We start from the raw sequence: 13,629 nt of genomic DNA on the forward strand, positions 1-13,629 counted from the left end.
AACGCTTTAAAACCGTTTGTCATTTTGAACATTCCTACACAAGTTATGATCAAATTACCAAAGGCTGGAAAAAAATGTGATCCTGTGTCAAATCTGCGATCTCAATGTCCATTATGCGGTCCGCATTTTTGATCTGCGGTCGCAAATTCGACCAGTGTAGCCCAGTTTTGGACGCCGATTTTGCGGTGCATTATGCGGCCAGCATTCGCATTCTGCGGTCCATTCTGCTATAGCAGACTTGACATCGGAGGGTTAATTTTCTAATTTTTAACCCGACCCCATTTTAATATATAGGCTTTAGAGTTCATTTTGGGGTCATTTTCTACTGATTTTAGAGAGAGGTGAGAGCATTTTTAGAGAGAGAAGGAGGAACCCAACATTTAAATCATCCAAACTTGCATCAATCTTCAAGAATCAAAGCTCCCAATCACAAGCTCTTCATCTAAGAGGTAAGATTCTATACCCTAGGTTTTAATTTCGATTTAGGAGTATAAGATGGGTTATTAAGGTATGATTCTTGGGTGTATTAATACTGTATATACATGCATGTACAACTTAGGTTTATGGGAAGATTGCTTAACATAAATAAGTAAGGATTGGGTTAGGGAATGAAGAAAATTTCGGAAGGGGGATTTGAAATCAAGATGCTCAACTAGTATTTGATAAAATGCTCAAATGAGCTAAAATTATGAATATCTTCCTAATTTGTGTTCAATTTTGCTATGTCCCAAAATAGATTGAAGTTGCTAGAATTTCCGGAATATCGTAGTAATTAAAGGAAAGCTCAAGAAAGGTATGTATGGCTAACTTTATCTCTTGTATAATCCCCTTGTTGTGACGAGCATACGGTATGTGTACCTTGTATGAAAATATGTGAATTGATTGCCTTAATTGATTTCCATACCACCAAGTTATATGTGATTGTGAGAAGTGATTTGATGTGCCTATCTTGTTATGTGCAAAGTTTGTAAAAGCTTGAGGATGTCGACATGGAAGTATGTGTTTACTTATGTGAGCTATTTGTGAATTCTTGTGATTAATGTGCCTTGAACGTTGTTGGTTAAGTCTTACGATATGATGGTGCAAGTAAATGGAAACAAATCAAATGTGGGTGTGTGATTGCGAAAGTGTTATGTGGAAAGAACTGAGAAACAAATGATGGAACGAAATCGTAAATGATGCACTTGGAACAACTGTGGTAATAACATATTTGGCTTGTTGTGGGTAATTATTGTGGTGACTTAAATTGCATATGAATTGTTGAATATGATGAAATGGTATTGATGGCTACGGAAATTCTTGTGAATTGTTGTGGTTGTTCTTTGAGAATTGTTGTTGTTGTTCTTGTGAATTGTTGTTGTTGTGTGTTGTTTGTGAATTGTGATTGTTCGGTGGGATCGGGTTGCGCGCCGCAACACGAAGTAATAAGGTGTGAGTTGTGGTGATAAGGATGGCCGAGGTAATAAGGGTGGCCGAGGTAATAAGGGTGGAAAGTGATCGAAATCACTATTGAAATGAAATATGAACAAATTGTGAAATTATTGATGTGGAAATGTGGAAGGGGAAGCAGGAGAGATTGTATACTTGTTTGGCTTGATTGTGCCCTCTTTGAGGATCTGATTGTTGTTTCTATTACTGTTACATACCTATTTATAAATTGTGAAATCATTGATGTGATAATGTTGAAGGGGAAAAGGAGAGATTGTGAAACTTGTTTGGCTTTGATTATTTCTTTCACGTGCATTTGATCGTTGATTCTATTGATATATGTTACTTATGTGTTATTTGATTCTACCTGGGGTGAAGTTTGTTCATACATACCAGTACAATTCAAATGTACTGACGTCCCTTTTGCCGGGAGCGCTACATTCGTGTTATGATTGTAGGTGCAGGTACTTCAGTCCACCGACAGTAGCACCTTATCCATTTCCCGTCAGCTGTATTGGTGAGCCCCTTTCCTCTCGGGGCCCTGTGTGGCTCATGCCGCTCTTCTTCCCGGAGTCTCATTTTGGTATTTGTGTAAGGTATAGCCGGAGCCTTGTTGCCGATATTTCCATATTATTCTTTAGTTGTAGTTAGAGGCTCCGTGGACAGGTTGTGGGTAATGTCGGGCATGGGAATTTTAAATAGAAATGTTGATGTTTGGCAATGATGTATAAAACTTATAATACCTTTAATATGGCGAATGAAGTTGCTAATGAAAATGAAATGGAAATCGTTAATGATGTGTTTATAGAATTTGATTAATGGAGTCCATCTCCAATTTATTCATGAGTTAGTTTGGGGTAGAATGAGATCTAACAGGCTTGCTCGGTCGGGTTTACTCGGTTGAGCGCCGGTCACGCTCCTCTGATTTTGGGGCGTGACAGTCTAAACCAATTCGTTGTGAACTCGGGATATTGTGAACCTCGAGTCCGGATCAAAATGAAAGCGAAGTCTCGAACTATAAGTTTTAGGCCCTTAAGCCTTTCGATGTTGGCCCTTAGGCTCTTTTGTATCGGCCCTTAGGCTCTTTTTAGTTGGCCCTTGGGCTCTTATAAATCGGCCTTTAGGTTCTTTAAGTTGGCCCCTTGGGCTCTTAGAAGGGCTAGATAATTTTTCCCTCATTTCGGCTTAAAATACTTAGTGAAATTTTAATTATGCCTTAGTATGCGTTTTTTGCACCTGTAGGTTTTTCGAAGGTTTGACATATTGGAACCTTATTAGTGATTTGTTTGTGCAAACATAATCGAACACCTCTTGAGGTATTTCCGAGGGCCGATGTTATCGAAACCCTTGGAGTTTTTGAGGGCTGAATTTATCGAAGCCCTTTGTATTTTGCTTTTGCCGAGGTTAGCCTGATTTAACTGATTTTTACAAAGTGTTTTAAGGCCTTTAATTTATAGCGGAAGTCAGACGTCTCCGAGCCGCATTATTTGGCTATAGCCTTTATATGACCGTGGTCTTTAGTATGGTCGTAGCCTTTGGGTGCGTGACTTGGACTTGTTTCCAGATAACTTTCCGAACTTGTTCGAGAAGTTAGTCCCCGAGAATATTGGCCTTGGGCTTCGTTTCGAGGGGGTGCCTCTTTGAGGTCTTAAGAATCCGATTTTTCGATGACTCGGATGTATTGACTGGCAGTGACAGTCCCGGGTATTTCGGGGTGCTTTGGCCTGTGAGCCGCTTCCCGTAGGATTGTAAGTGTAGAGCTCGTATGAAATACAAAGTGTTTTTTGATATAACCAGGATGCTTCTTCTAATAGTTGATAAATGCGTACATGTTTTGCCGTCGGGGCTCGATTATTCTATATGGACACGGTTCATTTGACCGTTTGGCCCATTACAAAGTTCTCCTATCGAGGCCCTCTTAGGCGTGAAATATCTTTCTCAAAACTATAATCCTCCAAGGGTGATGCCTCCCAGTATTCGAGGTTGATCGAAAAGAAGCCTTGAATACTTGTTGAGTGACCCTTAGGTAGCATATAGGTGTTGCCTCATCAGCTAGCCACTTATAACTCCAGTTTATCTACATCAAACCTGTACTCTCTCCATGTAATGTATTGTTTATATCACTGTTTCTCTATGCTGCTCATTATGATATACTGAATATACCACCTCTTGTTAAGGGTGTTTGGCTGTTTCTCTCTCTGCATACGGTCAAAATCTGGGAGCCCGATTTCGAGGTCTTAAATTGAGTTATGAGCTCGAGTCCGGGCAACTCGGAATGGAGGTAGGACCCAGCTGAGGGACACATTCATCGAGGAAGCTGATCGAGGGCCTGTCACAACTTGCATCAAGGGCAGCGCAATCTCGAAGCCAATCAAGAAAGAGCGGGAATTTCTCAAGGACACGTGGACCAGGGCGTAAATTAAAGGATAAGATTTGTACGAAATGGTACAGGCCTGTACTAGGTTGTTATACACCTGTACCAATAGAATTCTTTACTACAATTAGGAATGCACTATATTGGGGTTTTCTCCTCCTATATAAAGGGGACCCCAATCATTTTGTAAGGATCATCTGATATTATTCACAGCAATAGAACATTCTGCTCTGCCTTTCTTGCTTAACGTTCTCAACAATTATTCTTCAGCTTTATTGTCTTTACGTTATTGTTCATACTTTATTGTTCTTAGCTAACCTCGAGGTCCCTGGGATAACCGAGCTCGAGGCCCCTATTGTTCCAACAACACTGATTTGGTTCATCTTTTCTTTTTACTTAAGCTTAATGTTACTTGTATACTCACTAGTATTAGAATATATCACATATCTTTAAAACCACAAATTATCTTTAATTGTTACTCACATTTTTCGAGGTAAACATTCCACTTTACTCCCGAGCCCCACAACAACCAAATCATCTATCCCTGCAAGTCCTACAACATCAAAAATACATAGGGGAAGCATCCACTTAGGAGAACAAGGTTCAAATACTCAAAGAAACCGGTCAGGTCGTTATATTTTCCACCCATTAAACAAACGTTTATCTTCGAACGGGTACAAAAATGAACCTGAACTGCTGAAAAGATGTGGATATCTGCTCTGCATATCTGACTCGGCCTCCCAAGTAGCCTCCTCGATCGGTTGGCCTCTCCAAAGCACTTTTAACAATGCGATCTCCTTAGACCTTAGCTTCCGTACCTGTCTATCCAAAATGGCCACCGACTCTTCTTCATAAGCCAGATTCTCATCTAACTGCATTGTGCTGTAGTCCAAAACATGCGACTTGTCTTCACGAAACTTTCAAAGCATAAAAACATGAAACACCGAATGAACTCCCGAAAGACTAGGAGGCAAAGCAAGTCTATAAGCAACCTTGCTAAGTCTCTCCAATACCTCAAATGGACCAATAAACCTCTGGCTCACCTTGCCCTTCCTTCCATACCTCATCACACCCTTCATAGACGAGACTCTAAGAAGAACCTTCGCACCTTCCATAAATGCCACATCACAAACCTTCTTGTCTGCATAACTCTTCTGCTTGGACTGAGCTGTGCGAAGCCTCTCCTGAATCAACTTCACCTTCTATAAAGCATCATGGACAAAATCTGTCCCGAACAATCTAGCCTCACCAGGCTCAAACCACCCAATCAGAGAACGACATCGCCTCCCATAATAGGCCTCATACGGAGCCATCTGGATACTAGAATAGTAGTAGTTTTTGTAAGCAAACTCCGCTAAAGGTAGAAACTGATCTCACCAGCCTCCAAAATTAATAACACATGCCCTCAACATTTCCTCAAGGATCTGAATTGTCCACTCTGACTACCCATGTGCCCAACTCACTCTGAATGGCCCTCCAAAAGTACGATGTAAAATGCATGTCACGATCTGAAATGATAGAGATGGGCACACCAGGCACACACACAATCTATCTGATGTAGATCTGAGCCAACTTCTCTAAAGTGCAAGAAGTAATAACCGGAATAAAATGCGGTGACTTGGTCAACCGATCAACAATGACGCAAATGGCATCAAACTTCCTTATAATCTGTGGCAAACTTATTACAAAGTCCATAGTAATGCATTCCCACTTCCACTATGGTATATCAATCTTCTAAAGCAGGCCTCGTGATTTATGATGCTCATACTTGACCTGATGACAATTTAAACTCTAGGAAACATGCTCAGCAGTGTCCTTCTTCATCCTTTGCCACCAATCTTTGTAGCACCTGGGTGAATAGAGTACCGCAAACTATGAGTCTCTTCAAGAATCAACTTTCTCAAGCTATCGACATTAGGAACATAAATCCGACCCTGAAGTCGCATAACACCATCATCCCCAGTAACCACCTTCTTAGCTCAAACAAGGACGACTGCTTAACAACACAAGCAAGGACTCTGGTAGGCTCACAAATATCCAGTCTCACAAATATGTTGGCCAAAGCCTAAACATCTATAGCCAAAGGCCTCTCCATAGCTGGAACACATTCCAAACTCCTCATGCTCTCAGCTTCCTACTCAAGGCATCCGCTGCCAAATTTGCCTTACCCGGATGATACAAGATAGTGATATCATAATCCTTCAATAGCTCCAACTACCTTTGCTACCTCAAATTCAAATCCTTCTGCTTAAACGAATGCTGAAGACTCTGATGATCAGTGGAAACCTTAAAAGACACACCACACAAGTAGTGCCTCCAAATCTTTAGTGCATGAACAATCTCGCCAACTCCAAATCATGGATATATAGTTTTTTCATGGGGATTCGACTAATGCGAACTGTCCTGCATCAACTCATACCCAAGTCCAACACGCAAAGCATCGCAATAGACATTATACATCCCCGATCCAGAAGCCAAAACAAAAATTGGAGCTGTAGTCAAAGCGGTGTTGAGCTTCTGAAAGCTTTGTCACACTTGTCACATCTGAATGGAGCACCCTTCTAAGTTAACTTGGTCAACAAAGTCACAACAGACGAGAACCCTTCCACAAATAGATGATAGTAACCAGCCAAACCTAAGAAACTTCTTATCATAGTAGCGGTAGAAGGTCTGGGCCAACTTTGAACTGCCAATCTTCTTTCGATCCACCTTGATCCTGTCACTGGACACCACATGTACCAAGAATGCCACTGAATCCAACTAGAACTCTCACTTGTAAAACTTAACATACAACTTTTTCTCCCTCAGAATCTGAATCACAATCAAATTCTACTCGTGCTCCTCCTACTATGGCAATATACCAATATATCATCAATGAACACAATCACAAAAGAATCTAAATAAGGCTAGAATACGATGTTCATCTAATGCATGAAAGCTACAGGACATTAGTCAAATCGAAAGACATCACCAAGAACTCATATTGCCCATAACGAGTCCTGAAAGCCATCTTAGGGATGTCTGAAGCCCTAATCTTCAATTGATGATACCTGGATCTCAAGTCAATCTTCGAGAACACCTTGGAACCCTGAAGTTGATCAAACAAATCATCATATGCGAGGTAATGGATAATTGTTCTTGATGGTAACCTTGTTCAATTGCCTATAATCAATGCACATCCTCATGGAATCATCTTTCTTCTTCACAAACAAAACTGGTGCACCTCAAGGAGAAACACTCAGCCTAATGAATCCCTTATCCAATAACTCATGCAATTGCTCTTAACTTAGCTGGAGCCATACGATACGATGGAATAGATATGGAATGAGTGCCCGACACCAAATCTGAATGAAATGTAGGAGTATCAGCACCAACATTTATAACAAAGTCTAGATATGTCAAATACCCCTTCTCAACCATCCGTTGAACCTTCTGAAAAGAAATCACCGTACTAGTCCACACAAGATCGACAGACTCTGTTCACTATAATAGAATATCCCACTAGTGTGGAAACATATACAACAATATCAAGAGAATCCCGTCGAAAATCCTAGGAAGCACGCAAACTAACAATAAGCATTCATCAACCACCTCCTTGAACAAACAAATAGTCGAGCTTATACTATGCTTCATGTTACACCCTCTACTTATGTGATGTCGTATATTATGTAAATGACTTGATAAGTATGATTTAAATGATTTAGAATTCATAATATGACTATATATGATGTTTGGATATAGAATATAAAGATTGAAGATAATCAAATTTATGTTGCGAAAAAACCGACTAAGGATTTACCTTGTAATGAAGCTTTTTGAGGAATTAATTTCGTGTGTTATATGACGTATTTTGGGGACATATTATATACCAGTCTTGGAATGTAGTTTCCAACACTCTTGACCATTTTTTCATACCACATCTGGATAAAGAGACATGAGCGTCCGAAGAAGGGCTAGTGAAGCACATGTGATTGACTTTTCAACCTTACGATAAATAGAAGACTTAGTCTTCTTTTTCGTCATTTTCCAAAAAATTCATGCACAAGAAGAGCTTCCATAAGGTTTTGAGAAAGTCCATCATCAACAATGAAAAATCAAGAAGGAATACGTCAACGCAATTCTTATGACACAAGTAAGACTTTGCCATCCTCCTTTCTCCTTATAACTCGAGTTTTGGAAAGAGCTCCGTGGCTAAGAAAGCTTTTAACATTTGTATTTAGCAATAAAATTTTAAGGAAGGGTGTTTATCAAAGGGAACAAGGTATGGAAGCAAGAACACAAGAGGTATGTATAGGTTTTCGTTGTCGGCATGATTTAATTTAACTATGCTCCTGCCTTTCTTCATGATCTTTTAAGAGTTGTTCCAGGAAAATTTCAGCATTTAATGTATCCTTTTATAGTATTCAATTCCATATATGAAGTATGAGAGAAACTAGTTTAGGTTGGAACTTCAAAACACAACAAAAAAAAGAAGGGCAAATCGCCCATTTGGCCTGTGCCATCTGGACTTCCGTTTGTTCCGTTCCTTTGATGTTTTAGTATACCTAAAACCCATACGATCCTAATATCTTCATTTATGATTATATAAGATTAATTATCATGTGTTTATACTTTTATTATTCCTAAATCATATTTAGACTTTTATGTCACAAGTTAGCCACTATGAGCCGACATTATGTTCATAATTCTGTTTTGTCGATCGTTTGACACTATTGTGGATAACTTGATCTTATTTAGTTTGATGTTATCATCATTTATGTGTGACCATTCCCGTGTATAATGTGGTGCTTGTGGTTTCTTTGGGGATCATCTCAGGGGGAACTCTACTGAAATTTTTGAAAATTCGAAGAGTTGGACAAATTTTGAGTTCCTTGGTTCTAAATTGATTCTAGAGGGATTATAATAAGTTAATTAGACTTAGTATCTCACGTACATATTCAGATTCTCCTTAAAACAGGGATAGGATCCTCCGTCCAACTTATGGACGACGAGCATAAGATTATGTTTGTGACACCTTTTATGGTTTCCTTCATGATCTCTTGAGTCCATATGATGCTGCCACATGTGTTATGCCTTACACATGCTTACATTTATTATGTTAGGGGGATATAAACCATAACGCCAGCAAGGCCTATTGATTATATGCTGGGGGGAGATAGCCCATAACACCAGTCGGGTCTATATATTATATATTTACCTGCTGAGGGATATAGCCCGTAACACCAGTTAGGCATGTTATATACTCGTATATAGCTACAGTTTCCATTGCATGAATATACATGATGCTAGTTCATATATATAGTTACCTGATTGAGGGGATATAGCCGATAATGCAAGACAAGTACCAGTTTAGATAGTAGTTCCGTTTCAGCATAGTTTCAGCTTAAACTTCTCGGTTTAGTTCGAGGCCAGTTGTTAGTTCAGACTCTTGTTTAGCTTTCAACTTATATTCAGATTTCCATCTTACAGTCATACTTCCGTATGATTTACTATTCTTTCCACCCTACATGCTTTGTACATATCGTACTCACGTCCCTTCCTTGATGTTACGTTTCATGCTGCGCAGGTACAGATAGATCATCGCTTAAGCCAACTGTTGGAGTCAATTCGCTTACTCCCGGAGTTACTTATCCTTTACTATTTGTACAGTCAGCTAGTTTGGGTTTGGTGGGGCCTTATCTTGTCTGGTAGTTGTTCAGTTCAACACTCCTAATGTCCTGTAGATATACACCTGTGCAGCTAGTATATTTTTATATGTTAAACTTTTGTTAGCCTTGTCGGCTTTCCAGATTATACAGTTCTTATCTGCTATGCTTATGTCAGTTCAGTTTATATTCATGATTTGTGGATTATCAGCAGATTTAGAGATGATCGGCACTTAGTGTCAGTTATTCGTCGCGACCCTAGGATGGGTCATGACGAACATGGTATCAGAGCAGCTCAGTCCTAGGGTGTTTACAGACCATGTCTAGTAGAGTCTTGTTCAGGAGTATGTTGCGCGCCATACTTATGAACAAGAGGCTACAAGGCATTATAGGATAGTTGTCCTTTCTTCTTCTCTAGATCGTGTGACAGATGTATGTTATAAGAATTCAGCCTTCTAACGAAATGTTTTATATGTAGTGATGTCGCCAAAGAGACTCCCAGCTGCCCAGAAGGGCAAAGCCGTTGTTGGCCAGGGTACTAGCAGAGTACCCCCCGAGTTAGATGAGCATGAGGAGTCCACACATGAGGTTCCATCTGGAGCTTCACAGACTCTATATGTTCAAGAAGAGGTTAGGGGGTGATCCAGCTACCGCACCTCTGGCTCCTCAGCACAATGACACGAGGGAGGTCGCCAGATTGCTGACTATCATTGTAGCTACTCAGGCCAGACGATAGCATAAAGGTCCTCAGGGTGACTATACGGGTTCTAGGATTTATGATTTCCTCAGATTAGAGCCTCCAGCTTTCACTAGATCGAGTACAACAGAGGATCCCCATGATTTTCTAGATAGAGTGGCCAGAGCCCTTAGAGTTATTCATGCCACGAATAGAGAGTAAATTGAATTGGCAGCATACAGATTCAGGATCTAGCAGGAGGTTGGTATACCACTTGGGAGATGTCTAGGTGAGCAAATACTACACCAGCTAGTTCTCATAGGCATTTGTCCGCCATTACTTACCTATAGAGACACGTAGAACATGATTGGATCAGTTCCTGACATTGAGACAAGGGGTATAAGTGTTGTAGAATAAAACCTCAACTTTAGTTCTCTAGCGAGGTTTGCTCCTGTAGTTGTATGAGATATGGAGGACAGGGTACATAGTTATGTAACAAGACTTGGTCCTTACTTAGTAAATGAGTGTATGATTATATCTATGAAGTCGGGTATGGACATCTCACGTATTCAGGCATTTGCATTCGCACTTGAGGAAAGGAAACAGAAGTAGAGGGTTGACAGAGATAGAACCTCAAGCAAGAGAGGCAGATCAAGTTCGTTTAGAGAGACATCTGGTGCTAGTAGATAGTAGTGTGTCAGGCACCCAGCAGCTAGTACTCTTTCATCATTTTAGGGGCCGAGATCTGATTGACCTCCACTGTCTAGAGTTAGTCAGGCATCACATGCTTTAGGTTCCCAGCATCGAGGTGTTTCTAGTCATGGTAGTTCACTTTACCTTAGGTGTTCTAATTGTGGTGGACGCCATTTGGGCCATTGTCAGTTGGGTGCAGATGCATGTTTTGTTTGTGGCGAGTCAGGCCATTTTATGAGAGATTGCCCATCTAGGGGTGGTAGTGGTGCAGCTCAGCCAGCAAGATCAGTTGCAGCTTCATGAGCACCAGCACACCTCCAAGGGTGAGTTCTTCAGACACCAGTGGGCCGGGGTAGAGGCCGAAGTGAAGCTCCTACTACAGGTGGTCCCTAGAAGCGTACCTACGCTCTGGTTGGTCTTTAGGACCGGGAGGCTTCACCAGACGTGGTTAGATGTACTTTACCAGTGAATTATCATAATGTGTATTGTTGATAGATCCTGGTTATACACTATCATATGTTACTCCTTTTGTTGCAAATAAGTTTGGGATAAAACTAGAAGCCATTAAACCTTTTGAGGTAGCCACCTCAGTTGGTGATTCAATAGTAGCTAGGCATGTTTTTAGAGGTTGCACTAGTATGATTGGCGACTGTAGTACTACAACTGACTTGATTGAGTTAGAAATGGGTGACTTTGATGTTATACTTTGTATGGATTGGTTGTCTAATTGCTATGTTAATTTTGACTGTAGAGCGAAGATAGTCTAGTTCAATTTCCCAGAAGGGTCAGCTATAAAATGGAAAGGTGTTTCTGCATCGCCAAAAGGTAGATTCATTTCGTAGTTTAAGGCGAGGAAGGTGATTGCCAAGGGATTCTTATATCATATAATTCATGCTGGAGACATAGAGAAAGGAACGCCGACTCTTGAATCAGTTCCAACAGTGAATGAGTTCCCTGACATATTTCCAGATGAGCTTCCATGTCTTCCTCCAGAGCGGAAAATTGACTTTCCCATTGATATATTGCCTGGTACACAACCAATATCTATTCCGCCTTACATGATGGTACTAGCAGAAGTAAAGGAACTCAATGAGCAGTTGAATGATCTGTTAGATAAGGGTTTCATTAGATCCAACACTTCTCCTTGGGGAGCACCAGTCTTATTTGTGAAAAAAAAGATGTCTCCTTACGTATGTTCATAGTATACAGACAACTAAACAAGGTTATGATCAAGAAAAAATATCCCCTTCCCAGAATTTATGACTTGTTCGACCAACTTCAGCGTGCCAAGTGCTCTTCGAAGATAGTGTTGAGATTAGGCTACTATTATGTTAGAGTCAGAGAGTGTGACATACCTAAGGCAGCGTTCAGAACCAGGTATATCCATTACGAGTATTAGTGATGTCGTTCGGGTTGACTAATGCACCAGCAGTGTTTATGGAGCTTATGAACAGCGTGTTTAGGCCATATGTGGACCTGTTTGTGATAGTGTTTATTGATAATATTCTAGTATATTCCAAGTCTAAATAAGAACACGCTGTGTTGGGTATCATTCGGGACCAGAAGCTGTATGCCAAATTCTCGAAGTGTGAATTCTGATTGAGTTTGATAGCATTTCTTGGACATATAGTATCATCAGAGGGCATCAAAGTATATGGTCAGAAGATAGAGGCAGTGACGAATTGGCCCAGACCTACAATACCAACTGAGGTACGTAATTTTTTGGGTTTAGTAGGGTTTACAGGAGGTTCGTAGAAGGGTTTTCTTCCCTTGCAGCGCTTGTGACTATATTAACACAGAAAGCAACCAAATTTCAGTGGTCAGATGAATCTGAGCGAAGTTTCTAGGAGTTGAAGAATATGTTAATTACATCTCCGGTTCTTACACTTCCAAAGGGATCTGAGGTTTATGTTATTTGTTGTGACGCTTCTCGAAATGGCCTAGGTTGTGTGCTGATACAACGTAGAAAGGTAATTGCTTATGCTTCCAAACAGTTGAAGAAGCATGAGCAAAATTATCCTATACATGACTTGGAGCTAGCAGCGGTTATTCATCCACTGGAGATTTGAAGGCACTATCTCTATGGCGTTCATGTTGATATCTAATAGAACATAAGAGCCTCTAGTACATATTTAAGCATAAGGAGTTGAACTTGCGATAGAGACAGTGCTTAGAGCTTCTAAAGGACTACGCCGTTTGCAATTTTTATCATCCAGGTAAAGCTAATGTTGTAGCTGATGCTCTCAGTCGTAAGTCCATGGGGAGTTTAGCTTACTTGCAGCCTGAGAAAAAGGAGTTAGCTCATTTACTCTATCAATTAGCTAGTTTTGGAGTTAGATTAATAGATTCAGAGGATGTAGGAGTTGTAGTTCAGAATATAGCTACCACTTGTTTAGTGACTGAAGTGAAACTGAGGCAATATGAAGATCCAGTTCTAATTGAGTACAATCAGGTAGCCACAAAAAAGAAAAAGTCACCTTACAGAGTTAATAGTAATGAAGTTCTTAGATATAAAGATAGGCTTTGTGTTCCAGACGTTACAGAATTATGCAGGCAAATTATGGCAGAGGCACATCATTCAAGGTACACCATTCATCCAGGATCTATTAAGTGTACCATGATCTTAAGCGGATTTACTAGTGGGACGGAATGAAACGTGACATAGTAGAGTTCGTGGCCCAGTGTTCTAATTGCCAGCATGTAATGTTTGAGCACCAGAAGGCTAGAGGTTTCTTACAAGAGATAGAAATCCCAACATGGAAGTGGGAAGCAGTGAATATGGACTTTATCATAGGCTTGCCTCGTAAGCAGAG

Source organism: Nicotiana attenuata, unplaced genomic scaffold (assembly GCF_001879085.1).
Source record: "Nicotiana attenuata strain UT unplaced genomic scaffold, NIATTr2, whole genome shotgun sequence".
In the NCBI taxonomy this organism is placed as follows: domain Eukaryota; kingdom Viridiplantae; phylum Streptophyta; class Magnoliopsida; order Solanales; family Solanaceae; genus Nicotiana; species Nicotiana attenuata.